Raw genomic sequence first — 23,756 nt, 5'->3', positions numbered from 1 at the left:
TAGGGCAGCATTAATCAAATTTCATGAACCAAATAGTGTCATACTATTATTCTCTCACGAGTTTGAATGACTCTTTGCATTTGGATTTTAGTTCTACCTTAAATATTAATTCACAACCACAAACATAATATATACTGTTATCTTTTTCTCTGAATTAGTGTGTGATATCTAGTATAATACTAAGTGAAAGCTTTAGAAATTACTGAACTATCTTCAAACTTGATTTTAAAACAAACATTAACTATACACATATTAACAAAATTAATTATTCCTTCCGTCCCAAATTATTTGTCGCAATGACACACTTCACATAGATTAAAAAACAATAACAAATAAAAGAGAGAATAATGATTTTATCAAATTATCCTGATTAATTATTGATGTATTTGAAATAACATTAATATTAAGTGAGAAAACAATAAATTAAGTATTTATTAGAGGGTACAATTAAAAGATTAAATATAAAATTGCATTGATAATATAAAGTGACATATATTTTGAGACAATTTTTTTTTTTTAAAATAACATTTATTTTGGAACAAGATAAATGGAGTATTTATAATTTGTAAGGAAATTTCTTCCATTGGAATTTCAAGTATTAGAACCAATGTTTGTATTTTTAATCCCTTTTCATTCTCCCTTATCTCTATCAATCCAAAGGAGGGTCCAAAGTTAGTGGAGAAATTAATGGAAAAGTTAGTGGAGAAGTTAGCCTTCCTATAGAGCAAGTTCCAAAAACTAAATGTGTATTTAAGTCAGCTCAATGTGTAGATTATCAAAGCTATAATATCGGATTGGTGTGCATGATCCTATTTGATAAGAGTTAAATTGGAGAAATTAACCTGCCATCTTCCACATACTTGTCATTAGTTCATTTAAAAAGAGTCTAATATTTGTCATTGATTAATTCTGAAAAATATGAAACACAAATTTAATAGCGGGTCGTTATAAATAAATATAAGTAAAATAATTATCATAAAAAAAACAATAATCAAAGAGACAGATATCTTTTAATAAATATCTAAAAACTACGGTATTTATAATTCCCACTACTACATAAAAAATAAATAAATGTCAAATGTTTGACTCTAGTCCCCTTCAAATTTACAAACTAACACGTGACTATAATCATTGTTTTAATTACTTTAAAAGAGTACGTTGCTTAGTAAAAAACATGACTCACATCATTTTTATTATTTAATTTCAATTATATTATTTATATTTTATATTAAATTTTTTAATTAGCCAAATATCTTATTTATTTCATATTACTGTCACTTAACCTAAAATGTATAAGAAAACACTTAAGAAAAAAGGATATCTATAAGTAACCATGGGACACACGAATATGAATATTTGGCTAGTTAGAATTTTTAAAAAATAAAAATTATTTTAATCATTCAAAGAATAAACTAGAATAACTTAGTTCTTATCTTATTTACAAATATTCTTTTAAGAAATTAAATATAATAAAATTATATTTTTATTACATTAATGTGATTTTAAAAATTATACAAATAATATATTCAAAATTTGTATATAAAAATTGTAATAATCAAAATTTTAAATATAATAAATTGAAAATAGTAATATTTGGCTATTTATATTTTATTTCTTTAAAAATTCACGCTAATATTCAATTGAAGTAGTTTTTTTAAAAAATAAATCATTTATTATTTTTCATTTAATTAAATGTTGGTCTCACATCAATTTTTTTCTTTTTTACTTTTAATAATATAGAATTTTTGTTGGTATTATATTAATTTGAATTAATAAACATCACCTTGTTTTAATTAAAAATATTGTTCTTCAGCACTTCTATAAGTATTATGTTACTCTACGCTTGAATTCAATTTGATAAAAAGTATTAATTCCATCATAATAAATACTCTTTCCTATTTCAATTTCATACTGCTTTTATTATTATTTTTTTTTTTGAGAAAACCCAGGAAATGGAGTGGATCTCTACCCGTGAAAAACCTTTAGTCATTTTCCATAAAACTTTTCGTTACCAGTCCACTAGTTTATGTATTACTTTTCTTTAAAATTTTGAACGTATCCTATCCCACTATATTCATTTTATTTTCATTAAAACATCAAAATAATTAATATTATCTTTGTTAGAGTCATTATTTATTCAAAATTTTCTTCAATTCCACTCTATCATCTTTAACTTTTCTTCAAATGTTTTGAAAATATCCTATACCTACTTCTCATTGAACAATTAAATTTTTATTTTCCAACTTTAATCATGTTATTCAAAATATTTAAATTTTCTTTTTATTAATTTTTTATTTATTTAAATACTAAGCATGCTATTTTCCAACTTTAATCATGTTATTCAAAATATTTAAATTTTCTTTTTATTAATTTTTTATTTATTTAAATACTAAGCATGCTATTATTAAGATATGTTATTGTTTGACATCATCATTAAGGCACGGTCCAGATGATTTTGGGCTTAAGTTTAAATTTATCTAATCGAGTAGATCAAAGTCCCTATCAATTAGATTACTCAAATATTTCTCTCTCATCATTTCCATAGCTCCCAAATCATATGTCACAACTCCAAGACATATTTGAAAAAGTTTTCTCATGGTAAAACATATTTAAAAAAGGTTTTAGTGTGTGTGTGCTTATAGCCATATACTTTTACGAGCAAGCCCATCTGCTTTTACATAATATCACTCACTTACTAACCTCGAAGATTAACTCCTTCTACAAGTCATTTTCCATATATTTATCTTCTGTGTTGACATTGCTTGAGATCTCTTTTAGCATTTAGATAATGAACATTATTTGCATCTTTACTTGGGATCATCATACTATTTTACTTGAGTTTGTATCTTTAAGCGCTCAAGCATTATGCTTCACTTATCATCAGTTGCCTTTATAGTTGATCTTATGATTGACCTTATAGATGCCTTTATAGATGTCTTTATGGGTGACCTTGTGATTAACCTTATAGATGCCTTTATAGATGTCTTTAAAATTGTCATCATAGTTGAAATCATCAAAAGACGATGCCTTGGTTAAAGGTAGTGAATAAACAATTTGAGTCTCTTTCAACTAATGCCTTGAATCTTTTAAAGACATCAAATGCACTTGACTGAACATCTTAGGAACCGAAGCTTGAATTTTGTCATAGAGATAGTTTGAAGCCTAAGGAGTCATATGAAGTCCATTGGAGACTTTGACTTATCCTTTTTCACCAAGAAATTCAAAACCCTAGTTTTAGGAGCCTTTGATTAGGAGAGTGTGTACTCAGTTGAGTCTTGAGCTTTTGATACTTGGATGAGTCCTGCATGAAAATATGGTGGACAAATTTTGGGGTATGACAATATTCTCATGATTAAGATAGAAGGTGTTTCTTTTACAATCAGAATTATGGAGGAAAAATCTCTATTCAACTTTAAGTTTCCATCTTCAAGACATATAGGAGAATTTGATTTGGATTGTTATACATAGTCGGAGGAGGATGTTTCTGACAAGGAGGAGCATGGTGAGAGGCTGATGGAGGAAGAAGGCAAGGAGGTTGATGATGCTTTCGATGGGATGGGAGGATATAGTTTGCATGAAGAATGAAAATCCATAGGTGTTAGTCAAAACTTTTCATCTAAAAAGGGTGATAATCAGACTATAACACAAAAGGAGAGTTTTGACTTTATTGAAAAAAGGCAATAGGGAGGTAATCGAGACACCTAAGTTAAATGCATTTAATGAGGAATTGAGTAGAAGTGATTATAGCCGTGTGGGATGTGAATACAAGATTACACTCAAAGATGTTTTTGATTCATGGCAAACTCAAATAAGCATTCAAACAACAAGACGGAAGCAGAAAACTCAAAGAAAAGCAAGCATTGATCACTCATAGGTCAACCCATTATGTTTATATGTTTATAGATTGACTCAACACAAGCAATACAAGAAGAATGCAGAAAAACAGCAGTTAGGTCGACCTACCATCAACCCAGGTCGACCTAAAATGGAGAAAAATTCATATACTCCTGCTAGGTCGACTCACACATCATTTAGGTCGACCTAAATTGATGAATTTCACATACCAGCCTGTTAGGTCGACCTACACATCAACCAGGTCGACCTAATCTGAGAAAATGTTCCCAGAACGCATCAAAAATGGATTCTGGTCGACCTACTCCTTCAACAGGTCGACCTAACTGGAAGCAAACTTCAGCAAGCACTGCTAGGTCGACCTAACCCCTACAAGAGGTCGACCTAACTGATCAAGAAAGTCCAAAAATCAGTTTTTCTTGGTTCCAACTGTTTTGCAATCATATATATTGTGCAAGCTTAATTATTCAATGTAACACCAACGACTGAAAGATACACAAACGCTTCTCATCTTCGTTCTTCATCATCTCCAACACAATTACACATAATCATTCTTGCGTTGCGGGTTAGTGATGAGTTCGATAACGTCCATGGAACGGAATTGAAGATTCCTAGTGGGTGAAGGTTTGTGGGGTTTGTTGGTGAATAAAATCTGCGGGTTTTGTCCTCCACGACGGGTGGTTCTTGGGGGTTTTTATCAAGAGACGTTCATTGAGGATTCGGCTGAGTGTAACGATTGAGGAACGGGGAGTTCAAGGAATCAAGACACTGCAGAAGGGAATCGAAGTGAAGCTCTTGGATAACCTTGATCTTGCTCAAGATTAAGGGGGAAGAAGATTCAAAGGATCGACATAATTGGTTTATCGTTTATCGCTTTGTTATCTTCTTTGTATATACTACTTTCAACATTAATGAAAGATTACCCAATTTCAATTTGGAATTGGGGGCAGACGTGGTCGTAGCGAGGACGATCGATGAACTGCCTAAACAAATATCGTGTTCTTGTCGCTTTTACTTTTTCATTTACATTCTGTTCATATTTGGTTATAATAGCAAATTGATCAACGATTCGAGTGTTAAGATTGTGAGCTAAGAACGTTCACAAACATCACAATCTATCACACATTGAATTACCTTCAATTTGATCATTATCACCAAGTGTTTGCATATTTGTTTCTATCACTCTTACTGCATTGCAAACATTGTCCATCATACAAAAAGTTAATCTGATTTTCAATAAGAGAAACGCTTTGATTCTGCAACATATACTCTTATCATTCAATTCAAGTCCTTGACTGGTTTTTAAACACATATATAATCGTTTCGATAGCGGTTCGGAATAGACGCGAGTCGATTCAGAATCACTTCCGCTGAAAAGTTGTTTAAATCCGTAAAACTGTGAACGATCTATTCACCCCCCCTTCTAGATCCTAAGGCCAGCGTCTAACAAGTGGCATCAAGAGCTCTGGTTTATTCCGTGCTACGTGAAACACTTATTGGAAAGATGGCTTCCGGACCTAAAGGGGCTCATAATAGAGCTCCAGTTTTCAACGGCGAAAACTACGGCTATTGGAAGGATTGTATGTGTGTCCATATCAATGCAATTGATAGGAACATCTGGACAGCTATTGTCAATGGTCCATTTCAGATCACTATGACAAATGCAGCTGGTGCAGTTGTTCCAAAACCAGAAGATACTTGGAATGCTGAAGATGAAAAGAGATATGCATACGATTGGAAAGCGAGAAACATTCTAATCTCAGCTCTAGGAGTTGATGAATACTATCGCGTTTCCCATTGTAGATCAGCTAAAGCTATGTGGGACACATTGCAAGTTGCCCACGAGGGAACGGATGATGTCAAACTAGCTAGGATCAATACGCTAACTCAAGAGTTCGAACTTTTCCACATGGAAGATGGTGAAACCATCGAAAGCATGCAGAAAAGATTCGTTCACCTGAAAAATCGATTAAATTCTCTTGATAGACCTGTTTCCAATTCAGTTGCTACTAACAAAATCTTAAGGTGTTTGAACAGGGAATGGCAACCCAAAGTTACAGCAATTAAGGAAGCAAATGATCGCAACACTTTAGACATTACCACCCTTTTTGGTAAACTAGAGGAACATGAACAGCATCTTAAATGCCTTGACATGCATGAGAAAAGGACAAAGAAAGAAAAGAACATGGAGAAAGAGGTAGAGAAGAAGTCAATAGCTCTAAAAGCTTCGAGCTCCAAGACCTCAAAACGAGAGCCAAAGGATAGTGACACAAGTGATGACGAAGACTCCGATGATGAGGAAATGGGACTGTTTGTGCGAAGATACAACAAATATCTAAAGAAAAATGGAGCAAAACATTCCGACAAAGGCTTGATCAACTATAGAAAGCAATCAAACATGTTCAAACAAGATGACGACAACAAAGGAAAGATCAAAGGTCTTTGCTTCAATTGTGGGAAAGCCGGTCACTACAAACCGGATTGTCCATACCTTAAGAAAGAAAAGGAGAAGAACCAAAGCAAATGTCATAACAAATCTAAAAGAGCTTACATAGCATGGGAAAGTGATTCATCTAGTGAAAGCTCATCAAGCGATGAAGAAGAATCAGCAAACCTATGTTTCATGGCTCATCAAAACAAGAAAAAGAAAGCTGTAAGTCATCTTAAACCTGAACTCGTAGATAAGGTATCTCATTCTCAACTAAAACTTGCTTTTGAAGAATTACATAGAGATGCAATTAAAGCTTTCAAACTTTTGGCCTCAAATAAGAAAATATTTTCATATCTTGAATCAAAAGTTGAGAAAACCGAAAAGGATATGGAAGCTTTAAAACAATCTATGCTAGACATTCAAAAGGACAAAGTTGAAATAGATCCTACATCATGGTTTGGTTGTGAGACATGTCACATTTGGCAAAAAGAAGTAAGAGATCTAAAAGCCAAGTTAGACAAGGCTCTACAACCAAAAGTGACTTTTGCGGTTGATCCAAATAAGTTCAAAAGATCGTATACTCCTTTATATAGCAAATACACTTTTGTACCAAAAGTATCAACTAGCAAAACTTCATATTCTCATCATATTACCTGTCATTATTGTTGCAAAAAGGGACATACCATTGAAAAATGCAAATTTAGGAGAATTTTAGTTCCTAAAGGAGTATTTCAATGGTTGCCTAAGTGCAACAAATTGTGTACTAACCATTCAGGACCCAATGAAGATTGGGGACCTTCCACTCTAATTTAATTTCGCAGGAAATGTGTCTTGACATCGCCGAAAGGTGGTGGTTCCTTGACAGCTGGTGCTCAAGACACATAAAGAAAGACATACCTCTCTTGGTGTGTCATCTATAAAGACAGATTGAAGAACCATACTTGGCAGAGGAATGTAGGTGACCTGGCCATCACAAATGTATAAGATTCATCACAAATACAGTTAACCCGAAAAATCAACCTGTGAAACATTCCATCAAAACAATTCATCATCAAATCTAGGAGTATGGCAAACTGACAAGAAGACTCCACACAATAGTGACAAAACACCTACATATTGAGAAAGCGGTAACATGTTTATTGTTCACTTCCAAAAATTTTATTGATGCTATAATATGCTATCAATTAACATGCTTATAGTGACTTCATGTGCTCTTATCTACTCTTCTCAAATACTTATGTATATGTGTTCATCATTTTCATTCATAACATACAATGGTTGTGCATTCAAGCAAATGACAAAACAAAAATACATCATATAGAAACATTTCTAAGGCATTTTTATCATTGAAGGAAACTTAGGTCGACCTACTCTGTATTTGAGTCGACCTACATAAGAAGCTTCTTTAGAAAAACTAAAAAGGTCCAGTTGCTTCGACCTACTCACAATTTAGGTCGACCTAATTTGGTAATTTGTTTTGTTACTTCTGTTAGGTCGACCCAGCTTCACTTTAGGTCGACCTACTGCGTTAATTTTTCCATATTTGGGTCTGTTAGGTCGACCCGACCCAATCTCATTCATTCAAAACATTCCATTCTTGCATTCCCTCTCACTCTCATCTCTTTTGGTACGGCTAACCCTAATTCCTCAAACTCAAAATTGTCCAAATATCATCCCTCTCTCACTCAAAGCATCTCCAACCATGCCTCCAAAATCAAGAAAAGGAAAGGAAATTGCTTCCAGTTCATCATCTCAACCGGTAAGTGCTCTTGTTCATCCTGATTGTAGAGAAAACTTTGAGAAGTGGCAGATGAAAAGAAAAATTGTTAAGCAATATACTTATGATCCAAATCTTGTCGAAAACATGCATATCCCTGATGTCGCTGCGTTAATTGAACATCAAAATATTCATCCCTTAGTGCAATGTGATACCCCGTACTGTGAAAATACCGTTAGGGCTTTCTATGCAGGATTTACAAAAGGGGACGGTTGTAATTTCCGTTTCAAAATGGGATCTAGGTCGCATGTTGTTGACAAACGGGTCTGGATTAGTATTTTTGGTCTGACAATCGTAGGTGATGAACTCCGTATGGTAGACGGGGATGTACCGGGAAACTATGACCATGAGGCCTACATGAAGTCAATCCTCAAAGACCCTTCCGTATTTGACAGATCAAATGAAACAATAACAGCCGGTCATTTGAAGCGAGATCCTAGGCTCTTGAATTGGGTAATCTCAAGAATCATTCGACCAAGGGCAGGAGGATATTCGAGAATTGAAAGGAATGAAGTGGTGCTCATGTATCTGCTGCAAAATAGAACGCGTTTACACTGGCCTCACTTCCTAGCTGCTAAGTTTCATGAGGTCAAACAGAAAACTACAGCCCTGTGTTATGGATCAATCATTCAAACAATTGTCAATCACTTTGGTATGCGACTTGATCACTTACACTACACTCGCATACATCAATCCCAAGAATTCTAACAAACCACCTTGACTCTTATGGGATATCATTGGAATCCTGTTAGGAAAACCTATTATCTCATTCAAAAAGGAACAGGGAAGGTCATCTACAACTATGATGATCCTACGGAGTTTGGAAACAATGTAGGAAATGAGGAAGAGGGAAACGATCAAGAAATAGCAAATGATGAGGATCAAACTATGGAAGACATAGCTCATGACACGGATCCAAATTGGCAATATGTTCCGTCTCAAGAGGAAGAAATTCCTTGGGGATACACTGCTCCACCTCCTCCTGATCAATCCAACATAATATCTATGCTTGAAGCTATGCAACTTCAACAACAGCAGAACTTTGAAACTCAACAGCTTCAATTCCAAACAATGCAGCAGCTTCAACAAGATAGATATGAGGAACAACAACGTCAATACCAATCGTTGTACGGCTTGGTTCAGGAACAAAGGAACGATTTTGAGACGTTTGCATCCAACTCCATATTGAGGCAGAATCAGTTTGAGGAAACGGCATTGCATCGCCAGGCTAACATAAGCCAAAGCTTCAACACTCTTAACATGTCTGTGCTGGATTTGTTGGAACAGGTTGAAGAAGATCGACCTCATACATTTCAAAGAGGAAGAGGAAGAAGGGGCAGGCGTTAGGACATATTGTTTATCATATCATCATTTCATTGCATTTCATGTCATTAAGCCTTTTTTTTGTTAACAACATTATATGATGTAGTACTCTCTGTTTTCTTTTATTAATCTCTTGAACTACTATGTATGTTGTTGGTTTTCTTTAAAACATGATTAGTTCTTATGATTTTACCATTTACATGTTATCTATCTCTATGACTACCGGTATTCTTTATTTCTCTTGTTACTCTCCTACCCTATTCTCTTGTTTTCTCTTTTTGATGTTGACAAAGGGGGAGATAGATGCTGAATGCTGAGTGTACGGGGGAGCTTTGTTGAGAGATTGCCTTGTTGAGAGATAGATGCTGGATGTACGGGGGAGCTCTGTTGAGTCTTTATCACTTACTACCAAAGCTTAGACGAATGGTTTGCCATCATCAAAAAGGGGGAGTATGTGAATATAAGATTACACTCAAAGATGTTTTTGATTCATGGCAAACTCAAATAAGCATTCAAACAACAAGACGGAAGCAGAAAACTCAAAGAAAAACAAGCATTGATCACTCATAGGTCAACCCATTATGTTTATATGTTTATAGATTGACTCAACACAAGCAAAACAAGAAGAATGCAGAAAAACAGCAGTTAGGTCGACCTACCATCAACCCAGGTCGACCTAAAATGGAGAAAAATTCATATACTCCTGCTAGGTCGACTCACACATCATTTAGGTCGACCTAAATTGATGAATTTCACATACCAGCCTGTTAGGTCGACCTACACATCAACCAGGTCGACCTAATCTGAGAAAATGTTCCCAGAACGCATCAAAAATGGATTCTGGTCGACCTACTCCTTCAACAGGTCGACCTAACTGGAAGCAAACTTCAGCAAGCACTGCTAGGTCGACCTAACCCCTACAAGAGGTCGACCTAACTGATCAAGAAAGTCCAAAAATCAGTTTTTCTTGGTTCCAACTGTTTTGCAATCATATATATTGTGCAAGCTTAATTATTCAATGTAACACCAACGACTGAAAGATACACAAACGCTTCTCATCTTCGTTCTTCATCATCTCCAACACAATTACAAATAATCATTCTTGCGTTGCGGGTTAGTGATGAGTTCGATAACGTCCATGGAACGGAATTGAAGATTCCTAGTGGGTGAAGGTTTGTGGGGTTTGTTGGTGAATAAAATCTGCGGGTTTTGTCCTCCACGACGGGTGGTTCTTGGGGGTTTTTATCAAGAGACGTTCATTGAGGATTCGGCTGAGTGTAACGATTGAGGAACGGGGAGTTCAAGGAATCAAGACACTGCAGAAGGGAATCGAAGTGAAGCTCTTGGATAACCTTGATCTTGCTCAAGATTAAGGGGGAAGAAGATTCAAAGGATCGACATAATTGGTTTATCGTTTATCGCTTTGTTATCTTCTTTGTATATACTACTTTCAACATTAATGAAAGATTACCCAATTTCAATTTGGAATTGGGGGCAGACGTAGTCGTAGCGAGGACGATCGACGAACTGCCTAAACAAATATCGTGTTCTTGTCGCTTTTACTTTTTCATTTACATTCTGTTCATATTTGGTTATAATAGCAAATTGATCAACGATTCGAGTGTTAAGATTGTGAGCTAAGAACGTTCACAAACATCACAATCTATCACACATTGAATTACCTTCAATTTGATCATTATCACCAAGTGTTTGCATATTTGTTTCTATCACTCTTACTGCATTGCAAACATTGTCCATCATACAAAAAGTTAATCTGATTTTCAATAAGAGAAACGCTTTGATTCTGCAACATATACTCTTATCATTCAATTCAAGTCCTTGACTGGTTTTTAAACACATATATAATCGTTTCGATAGCGGTTCGGAATAGACGCGAGTCGATTCAGAATCACTTCCGCTGAAAAGTTGTTTAAATCCGTAAAACTGTGAACGATCTATTCACCCCCCCCTCTAGATCCTAAGGCCAGCGTCTAACATGGGAGACTCTTTCATAATCTCTCCGGTTATTACTTAAAAGGTTGTTGGACCGTGTGGTGGAAAAAGGTGTAACGGTTCAAATTTTTCTTTAGGCCAATTAAATGGGTCCATCTCTTTTGACAAAGCCTGTAGAGAATTTTGTCCAAATGGTCATTTGAACAAGCCCAAGTGTGACCATTCTATTCAGCAGAAAACTAAAATAGAGCGGAAAAGAGAATGGTGGCATACTTGGGAAAGATAGTGAACAAAAACCAATTATATTTTTTCCTGCATCGCGCCTAGGACGGAGAAGACCAAGGGAGGTTTGCTTACGATTCCGTCAGCAGATTCCGGCGACTCCATTTCTACAGGTGAGTCCAACCCTTGCTCATTTAATGCTAACTCTGATATTATTTTATGTAATAAAAGAAATGTTGGTAAATCTAAGGTGAGGCTGAAGGTATGAAGTTCTATTTCAGAATTGGGGGTAGTGAGCAATAAGCTTGACTCTGATTGAAAATCTTATTATTGAAATGGAGAGGAGGGATAAGGAGGGATTGAAAGGGATGAAGGGGTTAGAAAATGGTTTACCATGAATATGTTATCTTATAATATTAGGGGTGGAGTATTTTCTTCTAAAAGGAATAAAGTTGGTTTTTTAAATCAATACCATAAAATTGTCATTTGTTTCCTTCAAGAGACAAAATTATCATATTTTAACGAGGGGCTTGCTAGTGCTTTTTGGGGTAATGTGGAGGTTGATGGGACAACTTGTTATTATAATGGAACGGTAGGTGAAATGGTGATCTTATGGAGGAAAGGAGTGTTGTCTTTAAATTACAGTTTTATGGGAAAAGGTTATCTTTTGGTGAATGTTTATATGGATTGCAATAGAGCGGACAGACTTTTAATGTGGGAATCGTTGTTACACAAAAAAAAAAGGTCTAGAGGTAATGAGGAATGGTTTCTGGTGGGATATTTAAATGAAGTTTTGAGATGTGAAGAAAGAATATGTGAGGGAGGAAAGCGTTTCACTAAAGGTATGGAGGAGTTTAGGGGTTTTGTTGAACGAATGGAATTGGTTGATTTAAATTTTGTTGGAGGGAAGTTTACTTGGTTTAAAGGCAATGGTAAGGCCATGAGTAGACTTGATTGATTTTTACTCACAAAGAATTTTGTTGAGGAGTGGGAGGTTATAGATCAAAGAATCCACAAGAGAGACATTTCAGATCATGCTCCAATCCAATTGAATGTAGAAGAATCGATTGGGGTCCGAAGTCGTTTAGGTTTAACAACACATGGTTTAAACATGAGGGATTCGAGGAGTTTCTGGAGGTGGAGTGGAATCAATTCACGATTAAAGGGAGAGGGGATTTTGTTCTTTATGGGAAGTTAAAAAGTTTAAAGGAGAGGCTTAAGGAGTGGAATAGGGAAGTGTTCGGTTAGATGGATCTAAAGGTGGATGAGACGAAGGAGAGAATCAATGAGCATGATAAGGCGATCGAGGAGAACATAGGTGGATATAATGAAGTGGTGGTTAAAGATAGAAGGGAGGCTATTAAAGAGCTTTGGGATTATTTGAATGTCAAAAAGGGTATGCTAAGGCTTAAATCGCGTATTCTTTGGTTGAAGGAGAGGGATAGGAATTCTAAATTTTTTCATAATTCCATAAAGGAGAGACAACGGCGCAACTCTATTTCTTCTTTGGTTGGCAAGAACGGTAGAGTTGAAGGTGTTGATAATATCAAAGAGGAGGTTAAAGAGTATTTTCTAAACTTTTTAAGGAGGAAGATCATGAAAGACTGGTCCCAAAAGGCCTTGTTTTTAAGATTTTGGAAGAAGATGACGCGACTTGATTGGAGAGAAAGTTTTCGGAAGAATAAATAAGAGAAGAGGTATGGTCTGTTGATGGAAATAAAAGGCCCGGACCAGATGGGTATTCCTTGGATTTGTTTAAATTAAATTGGGAGGTGGTGAAAGAAGAGGTTTTCATTTTTGTATCGGATTTTCATGAAAGGACTAGAATTAGTAAAGCTTGTACGTCGTTTTTCATTACTCTTGTTCCTAAAGTCAAGAATCCTCAAGCTTTGAATGAATTCCGGCCTATATGTTTAGTTGGAAGTATGTACAAGATTTTGGCTAAGTTATTAGCGGCTAGATTGAGAAGAATGGTTGGGAAGTTAGTCTCAACCAATCAAACGGCTTTTATTCCGGGGAGAAACATTTCGGATGGTGTTCTTCTGGTGAATGAGGTGTTGGACCTAGCTAAGAGGGAGAAAAGAAGTTGTGTGGTTTTGAAAGTATATTTTGAGAAGGCCTATGATAGAGTGAGATGGAATTTTATTAGATATGTCTTAAGAAGAATGGGGTTTGGTGATCGTTGGATGAGATGGATGGAGTGTTGCATCTTTTCTAACACGATGTCTCCTTTTGTGTTCGTGTTAGTTATGGAGGCTCTCACGACCTTATTGAACAAAGATAAAGAGATAGGTGAATTTCGTGGTTTCAAGATCAAAGGTGATAAGGAGGTGGATTTGTTACAATTTGCGGATGGCACAATAATTATAGCCGAAGGAGATACAGCTAACCTTTGGAGTATGAAATCGATTCCAAGAGGTTTTGAGTTGATGTCGGGTTCTAGGATTAACTTTCACAAGAGTAACATCTATGGGATTAATGTGGATGACTGGTACTTGGAAGACGCTTCTTCTTTTCTTTCTTGTAAAGTGGGGTCCTTACCGTTTAAATACCTTGGGGTGAGGGTTGGTGATAATCCTAGGAAGCCCTCTATGTGGAAAGATTTTATATTGATGTTAAGAAAAATATTGTCCATTTGGAAAGGAAAACACCTTAGTAGGGCGGTTAGAGTAGTGTTGATTAATTTGGTTCTTAATGCAATACTGATTTATTCGCTCCCCTTTTACAAGGCCCCTAAAAAGGTCTTGAACGAGATTATATCAATTCAAAGAAAATTTCTTTGGAGTGGTGGTGATCAAAAGAAAGTGATTCATTGGGTGTCTTGGGACACAGTGTGTAAATATCGTGAAGACGGAGATTTAGGAGTAAAAAATGTCAAAATAATGAATATGGCTTTGCTAAGTAAGTGGAAGTGGAGAATTCTCAAGGATAATAAGGAGGCGGTTTGGCGAGACATTCTAGAGGCGCGATATGGTAAAATAAAGTTAAAAGTTTTGATAGAGGATGTGTCCGTGGTGGATAAAAAAGATTCAATTTGGTGGAGAGATTTAATCACTTCGGATAAATATGAGCGGCTTATTACTGATCATTTTGCGGGAGCAATTAAATGCAATCTTGGAAATGGGGTTGATATTCCTTTGTGGTATACGTCATGGACGGGAACGCAACCGTTGATGGAATTGTTTTTGGATCTTTTATCTTTGTCTGAAAACTATTTGGAGGCTGTCAATTTTGCAGGTTATTTTGAAGAAGGCAACTGGAAGTGGAAGGTGGAAAATCTATTTGCAGCAAGTCTTGAATCTCAATCTGCGACTGCTGGTGTGGATAGCACTCCCGGTTCTGCTGCATCAAGGGATGGCTGGGCGCATCCTTCTTATTCTGATGGCCAGCCAGATACTGCATCAGGCGCTGTGAACATTGTTTCTAGGCTGGCAGCGTGTTTCTTTCGTCTATGGCTGGCCAGCCGATGCTGGCCCGTGTTGTGATGTTGGAAGATTACATCAAAGATCAAACGGTGCAGATTAACAAAGAAGATAGTTTTACTTGGAGGCTGAATTTAGACGGGATTTTCTCGGTAAAATCTTGTTATGATCGTTTCAAAGCCAAACTCTCGGGTCCGCCTTTGAATCACAACAAGGTAACGACTTTATCCCATCTTTGGAAAATTAAAGCTCCTTCAAAAATCCTCTTCTTTGGATAGAGATTTATCCACAATAGACTTGCAACAAAAGATCTTTTGGTGAGAAGGGGTATTATGATAGAAGGAAATGATTCCATGTGTGTCTTGTGCTTAATAGAGGAAGAATCTTTATTGCACTTGTTCGGTTCTTGCGAAGTATCTTTACGGATTTGGCGAAGGGTGTAAATGTGGCTTGGTGTTAGTGATGTCTTGTCTTTGGAGGAGTTCATGGATATTTTCAACAATTGTTCTAGTTTTATTTGTTTGACTAAGAGGACAATAGCTGTGATGATTTGGCTTGCTACGACTTGGAGCTTATGGCTTAAGCACAATGCCGTTAATTTTAAAGAAGAACCTTTGAGCTTAATTGAGTGTATGTCAGATATAGTTTATTCTTTTTGGTGGTGGCTTTGCTCCTTCTATAAGAAAGAGTCTTTATGTAATTTTTATACTTGGAATAGCCTACCGCTCTCGTATTTTGAGAGGTAGGAGCTTTCCGTTTTGTTTCGGGGCGGAGCATCACTTTTACTCCCGTTAATTCCATTGCTTATTAAAAAAAATTAAAGCAAATATACATGAAAATTTCCTTTTTTTTATTAATTCATATATTATTTACACACCTCAATGGATATCTTTGTATTATATGTTAGTGATATGCTCCTTTCTAATAGAAGCATAACCGCATATATTCTTAATCATCCAATATGTTGAGTCGGATATTTGTGTATGGCTCCAGAAAAATTAGCTGTGGAGTTAGAGTCATTGTCATACTCCAAAAGAGGATTTCTTATCTGAAAAAATCAATAAATAAGTCTGTTATTTATCATATATAGTATTAAAATTCATTTATCATCTAATAAAATAAAGAAAGTCACAAATTTATATGTTCACTGGCTGCTGCTGCTACTACTGGTGGTGTTGGTTTTCACATATTTTGTCATATATATTATATTAGCATGCTAAAGCTGCAACTACTATATTTCCAATAAATATTTATGAAAAATACATTATAATAATAAAAATTGTATTTTTTTTTAATAAACAAGATAGTATTAATAGGAGTACTAAGGGTTCTCATGCTTGTTTACAAAATAAAAGATTGTATCTTGCACAAATTTGAAAATTCTAGAAAAATAATTTGCCATTGTACTAAATAAAAATAAGTATTGTAGAAAAATGATTTCTATATCCTACGAAAGAAAATGAAAAAATCATTTTTATTCTAATAATTATTAAACTAAAGAAACTATTTATACCCATAACAATCTCCTTCAAATTTATTTCGGATTTGGTTTCGAGGATGAGTTGCGTAAATTGAGGTGCAAAGTTAACTGAAGACAATAAAACTTAGAATAGTTAATAAACAAAATCTAAAAAGAAAATAAAAATTCATTAAACACAAATATTACCTGCATAGCTCTCTCTTGCAATGAAGAATTTATTGATCTTGAACTATGGAAATTTAGTTGAATCAATACCAAAGGAAGACAAGGTGAACCTTTGCTGGAAATCACAAGTTAGTAATTACAAGATTTATAACATAGATACAATAATTTAAAAATTGTTAAAGTAAAAGTGTATTGCCTGTCATTTCATTAGTAACAAGCAAATAGTCAAAATTGTTGGAGTAAAAAAACGAACCCTAGTAGGAGATTAAAGATAAAGCATATTTGTCACTGTAATAATAATATTTTATAATAACTTTATCAGAGATTTTATTAATACTAATAAAAGGATATTTTATAATTTATTAATACTAAGAAATAGTGTTGCATTTTGTCTAAATATTAGACAGAGCCATAACTATAATTTTGTAAAATTAAATTAGCACAACAATTTTTTTTTTATAAATTAACTAATCAAACATAAGTTTTCAATTTTAATTTTTTTAATTAAAAAAGTAAGCTAGAAAAATAACTAAACTCTATAATATTTTCTAATATGACCCAGCATATTAGCCTAAATAAACAAGTTATATATTAATATTAATTTATCAAATTTATAACTATAAGTAATAAGGTTTCATAAATCAAAAAATAGAAAAGTAAAAACTCAATAAAATTTTATATCATAAATTATATATAATATCATTGAAATTTAATTATATAAAAACATAATTATACATATGAAATTTCTAACATAGTATTTAGTTTAGCTAATGAGAGATGTCGTTCATTACTTTAAGATATTTAGTATATATATATATATATATATATATATATATATATATATATATATATATATATATATATATATATATATATATATATATATATATATATATATATATATATATATATATATATATATATATATATATATATATATATATATATATATATATATATATATTAAATAAAAATTATAAAATAAATAGTTTTTATCACTTCACTTGCTACTATATTTAAAGTTGCCATAAATATAAAACAGTACTTCAGCTGAAAAATCAAGTTCTACAACAAGAAGAAAAATCAAGTTGTTTAAGTAAAATTACCTTAATGGTTTTTGACCAAACCTCACATGGTGAGCCTGAAAGGCCCATGTTAACCAAATGCTCCTTCCACAACTGAGCAATCAGACCCTGCAAGATTAAATAACAACGTAAATGATAATTTTGTTTCTCTGCAATGCTCTCATCTATTTTATATTTTTTGAAATTGTCAATCTCAAACTCTATCTTGTATTATATTAAACTACAAAGTAAATGGTAAAAATAAAATAGATGAATAGTTTACCTCTGTGAAACCAAATAACAATCGGCTTTGTGACAGGTTCATTTTCCGCCTCCACAAAGTATTATTTACATCAATCTAAAGTATCTCGCATGCTACTTATCAACTTTGGGCTAATTAGGTAATTGTGTTACCTCAGTCTCCAAAGTGGAGAAAGAGGGGAAGAAAAATGTAACGGAAATGAAGACAAATGCAACCATAACATAAAGAAAAATTAGAAGGTTGTTAAGGGAAGTCGTATTGAATAGCAGTAACAATCTTTGACAAGTGAACTACTGCTATTCAACATGACTTCCCTTAGCAACATTTTAATTTTCTTTCTGTTATGCTTGCATTCATCTTCATTTCCGTCACATTTTTCTTCACTGCTTTCTCAACTTTGGAGACTGATCAAATAACCTGATTACCTAATTATCCCAAAGTTGATTTTAAGCAGCACGTAAGATACATTACGGTTGATGTAAACAACGACTGTAACCTCTTCAACTACTTTGTGGAGGCAGAAAATAAACCTGGCTCTAAGCCGGTTGTTATTTGACTGTACTTTGCACCTCAACTTGTGCAACTCATCCTCAAATTCATATCCGAAATAAATTTGAAGGAGATTGCTTTGAGTAAAAATAGTTTCTTTATTTTAAAAATTATTAGAATAAAAATAATATCTTCATTTTCTTTCTTAGGACATGGAAAATTATTTTTACTACAATACTAATTTTTTATTAGTAAAATTAAAAATTATTTTTCTAAAATTTTCAAACGGTGCAAGATTTTTTTTTTTACTATTTTAATATATTTTTCGTAAATATAGTAGTAGCAGCTTAAACATGCTAATATAAGATATATGACAAAATATGTGAAAAACCAACAATTAATTAGTATTAATTGTGAAATATGTGAAATATCCTAGGCAATATTTCAGATATAACCAATTTTATAATACTTGAATATCCTAGGTATTTTGATGTCAAAAAATTATTTACCATTATTTGAAATATATTAACGACTATTACCATACAATTAATTAGTTTCATATTTTGATGTTTAAGAATTTATAAATGTTCATAAACAACAAAAAAATATAAATTTTAATCTCAAAACAATATTTATCGTAAGATGTATTTGGCGTATAATTTTCTCCGCGTACTTACGCGTTTTATCCTTTTGTATCAAGTTTGAGAACTTGGGTTCTCCTATCAATATATTCTTACTTAAAAAAAAACAGTATTTTCATAAATTATAAAATATTTTAAGATATAATTTGAATTCTATTTTTCTACCCATTTCTCTTAAGTAATTATATTGTTCTTTATTACAAAGTTAAATCTAAATCATAGTAAATCATAAATAAAGAGAAATAAGGGATGAAAGAAAATTAAGAAGAAGAAAAAAAAGAAAGAAAAACATGATTGAAAGAATGGAAAAAGTTAGAGTAGAAGAAAGGAGAGTTTCTGGTAGATGTTGGAAGAAAAGAAATTGGATTAGAAGAGAGAAGAAGGTGAAAGATGAAAAGATAAGAGACAGAAAATCTCATGTCGGATTATTTGTTACTTTTTTTTCTATACAAAATTAAATTATTAAAAAATTATTATTACTTTTTTTAAACAAAATTAAATAATATAAAAAACTCATGCAATCCATTTGTGAATTAGTAATATACACTGTGTTATTACTAATGTCAAGATTTCGTGTTTATTTTAATATTTTTTTCTAAATGCTGGTAAATTGGCCGTCTATAAATTATCTTTTAGTTTTCTTAGTTTTATTTAGTTAATGCTTTTTAAACTTATTAAAAAATATCAATGATACTTAAATTGCAAAACAAAGATCATGGTACAGAACCTTTCACCCCTTACCAAAAAATAATTCTGATCTCTCTATTTTACTTGCTAATATTTTTTTCTGTTTTAAAATTATTTAATTTTTGTCTCTATCTTATGTTTTAGAACTAAAAATTACTTCCGTGATATATGTAAATATATTTTGACAAAAAACAAACTATTAATTTAGATTTGATATAAAGTTTAATATTAATTTAGTTAAATTACAATATGACAGTTAATTTTTAGTAAAAAAATATTTTTATTCACTCTCTTATGATTCAGCCATTAGTGTCATTAATTTTTTTATGCTGTAGTTTGATAATAGTATTTATTTTGTTTCTCTATTGTTTTTTTTCCTCTCCAAGCTATTCTTTTTTATTTTTTAATTTTTTTTTTTATTTAATTGAATAAATTTTAAGTGAACTATCTTTGATTAAAAAATATAAATAAAAATCAGTAAGTACACTACTCCTAAATTTAATTAAAAACAGTTCTTAAGAATTGTCGGATGTTATGAATCTAATCCATAAAAACACAAAAATATTCAAAAGATTACAAATTTAAATTGAAGCAAAAATTACCTTTATTCCTGCTCTGACTAAATGCTCGAGTAGTAGAGCACTCAGTCCTGAAAATTAGATAACAGTGATAAAAACATCACTTTAAAGCCATTGTTTTAGTGGTTATCCGGTAGAAGTAGCTTGTGTTTTTGGTTAGACGGAAAGTGGAAGAATCTCAAATATAGCGGCTGTTTTTTTCTGGAAAAATGAAAGAGAAATATGGGTATGGCAGTTGTTTTTTGAGGGTAAAGTTTAAGAGAGTGAAGGCTTTTGATAGTAATTTTATGAGCTTGTTGTTGAAGGGAGATTGAGAAGTGAAGGTTTTTTGATGAAGAAGGATTTGAGCTATGAGGTTGTTGTTTTTCTTTAGCAGAGATTTATGGATAGTTTGTAGAGGAACTTTATTGTGCCTCAAATTTAGAGTGAAAGGGCGGGTTTATATAGGATAGAAATTAGGGTTGTGATAGTGGTTTGAAATTCTAATTTTCAGAGTGAGGTTTTGAAATATGCAGGGTGAGGATTGTTTTGTTTGTTGATGCAAAGCATAGTAGTGGGAGAAGGATGAGGTTTGATAAAAAAATAAAGGAAACCAAAACGAATTACTGTCAAATGCGTGTTTGGTCAAAAAAATATAAAAAATAAAATGAATATATAAACATAATCTACGTGCGAAAAATTTAATTAAAAAAATATTGAAAAGTTCAAAAACTCAATTAAAAATACTTCGTTAAATAGACTCTGACAGATAAAAATACGACCGCAAACAGCGTCGAAAAAATAAAACGAGTGCAACAATACATCCTACGCGCAACGTAGATTCATAAAATAGTTAGTTAAAAATCAAACTTGAATTATTTTGCCTATTAATGTCGTGCATTGCATCGAATCATTTTTACCGATCTAAAACCAAAATTTTATCTTAAAGACAGTAAAATGATTCAAAATGACATTTAAGACGCTGAAAATGTATAAAATGCAACGAAACACAATTTTTCCATTATTTTTTCATTTAAATGATACAAACACTTTCGGTATCCTTCCGAAGTAATTTAAGTATACTTATTCAATATAATATTTTAGAATTTTGTGTAATTGTAGTCTACAACATTGTAAATTCTATTTTTTATTGGGGTAACTCTAGGTTTGAGCAAGACCTTGAACCTTAGCGTTCCTACACCTTTTGCCCTAATAAGATTATTCTACCTCTAAATAAATTAAAAGCAACGTTCTTTTTTGCCTACGTGTGCATGGTTATCAAATTACAACAACGAATCCATTTTAATGGGTTTAGTTTAAAAACCAATCCATTGTTTATAAAATAGGTATGAGGATGAAAATAGTTTCAACTTGGTTCAAAATTAGTTTGTTAAATAAAATTGATTTGTAAGTAAACGGTAACTTATTTTATTACTAGAATTTCTTCACATTGTGTAGCTTAATACTGATAATATAGTGCAATGTCCTGCATGAATAATTTGTTTGGTTTATGGTATTTCATATCTTATTGTATTTGTTTTTATAAATTAAGTAAAGGATAACTAAACAAAGATGAATTCATGAGAGAGAAAGTTAGTGAGAGAAAGAGTGATAGGTTTTAGTCTTTTTTTCTGTTTTTTCATGGCTGCTCAAGGGATGCAATCAAGAGGTGTATGGCAAAATGTGATAAGAAAGGAGAGACATGCTTTAGCAAATAGCAAATGGGATATTTTGAAGAATACCATAGAGGGAGACATAGGCGAAATTACTTTATAACGGATTTTGATCACAAATGGAGAGCTAGAGATCTTTTTTTCGAATTCAAATAACTGGGCTTGGTGGATGAAATTGTTATACCACCAAAGAAAGATTGGAGAGGCGAAAAGTATGGGTTTGCGAGGTTCGCTAACGTTGAAGATGTCAGATTGCTGGAGATCAAACTGGATAACCTGTGGCTTGAAGACAGGAAGATAAAGGCTAATGTTTCTAAGTTCAAAAGGACAAAGCAGCGGAAAAGATTACTACCGGAGAATCAGGTTATATTCAGGGACGTTTCATTAGGCGTTCACAGAGATAATCCTAAGGGAGTTTTGAGGAAAGACCTGGGTTCAGGGGGTGGCGTTAAAAGAGATGCTAAGCACTAACCTTTATCTTATGCGGATTCTTTGAAGCTCAATGTCTCTAAAAGGATCACAAACAAGCAAGGGGGAGGATTAACGAAGAACAATCAATCAGTCACAAATACAGGGGAAGTCAGCATAAAAGAGGATTTTAATAAATCTATTTTCTTCAGTTCTAATGCAGAAGAACAAGATCGTTACCGCAACGCAATGGTGGGGATTACGAAAGCACCTAGATTGGCATTCGGCGTGAGCAAGAGTTTGTTGGAGGAGAGCATCTTTTCTGTGGTGGCAACTCCCTTGGGGCCAAACCTTTGCTTGTTGGAAGAGAATGTCGAAGGGGATCTTGAGCGGTTGCTTAGGGACACAGGGGAGTGGAAGAGTTGTTGGTTCAAAGAGGTTCGGAGTTGGTCGAAGAAGGATGTGGAATGTTTTAGATCTGTGTGGGTATCTATCTACAGTATTCCTTGTTTTGTTAGGAACAAAAGGTTTTGTGACCTTCTCTTATCTGACATTGGGATGGTGGCTAACCGAGAAGCTCTGGAAGGAAAACAAGTTAGGTTGGACGTCACGTGCTTGATGCTTTTCACTGACCAGCTGGAAACTATAAATAGGAAGTTTGTCGTTTCGATTGACGGGGAGTGGTTCTACATCTTGGTGAAGGAGGAAGCGTCGGTACGGGTGAGCGAAATGGATGATTCTTTGTCGGGATCGGTATTTTCTTCGGAGGAGACGGCAGAACCTAAATCGACGGCGGAGAGAGAGATGATGGATGAAGCTGAGGATGCCACAACTAGCGTTTGTTTGGGTGAAAAGGGTTTGGTAGCTTCAAGGTGTGTCAGAGGCGCAGACAAACAGTCTTCACAATCGCAGGGAGGAAAGATGGTTGAGGAAGACACCGTGTTTTTAGGTGATAAAGTGAAGTCCTTGCGCCAGAAAGGGATGTGCAGAGTAGATCAGAAAGCATTTCCAGTGAAATTTTTTCTAGGGTGGAGGGTACGGCAAGCGAAGCATTTATTGAGAAAGAGACTTCTGTTCCTATAGCAGCGGCGAGGATGATAAACATTGAGGAGGAGGTCAAATCTTTTACCAACAAGGATATTAGTCTGGTGGGGCCTACCGGTTTTGGGCCAAATGAACAATTTTTAGTGGGCCAGCATTTTAACAAACTCAAAGTTGGAGCTAGGCTTTTTTTTCGATGGAAGAGTTAAACCCACCAAGGAATGTTTTAATTAATAATTCCTTTGGTTCATATGTGGGACCCAGGGAAGTTAATAAGGCTTTATTAGAAACGAAGTTGAAAGACCCATG

The 23,756-nt window shown here is 33.6% G+C and overlaps 1 long non-coding RNA gene across 1 annotated transcript; it reads right to left on the bottom strand.

The window, feature by feature from the left end:
• Positions 1-15,239: 15,239 nt before the first annotated feature.
• Positions 15,240-20,926, bottom strand: LOC131630937 (uncharacterized). Its single transcript, XR_009292557.1, has 4 exons — positions 20,371-20,926; positions 17,732-17,818; positions 16,647-16,740; positions 15,240-16,028 (listed from the first exon to the last, which is right to left on the bottom strand). It is a non-coding gene; the product is annotated as an uncharacterized LOC131630937 (long non-coding RNA).
• Positions 20,927-23,756: the final 2,830 nt, after the last annotated feature.

This window comes from Vicia villosa, unplaced genomic scaffold (genome assembly GCF_029867415.1).
Source record: "Vicia villosa cultivar HV-30 ecotype Madison, WI unplaced genomic scaffold, Vvil1.0 ctg.000752F_1_1, whole genome shotgun sequence".
NCBI classification, from domain to species: domain Eukaryota; kingdom Viridiplantae; phylum Streptophyta; class Magnoliopsida; order Fabales; family Fabaceae; genus Vicia; species Vicia villosa.
The sequence above is the reverse complement of the archived record's forward strand: the minus strand, read 5'-3'. Positions and strand labels throughout refer to the sequence as shown.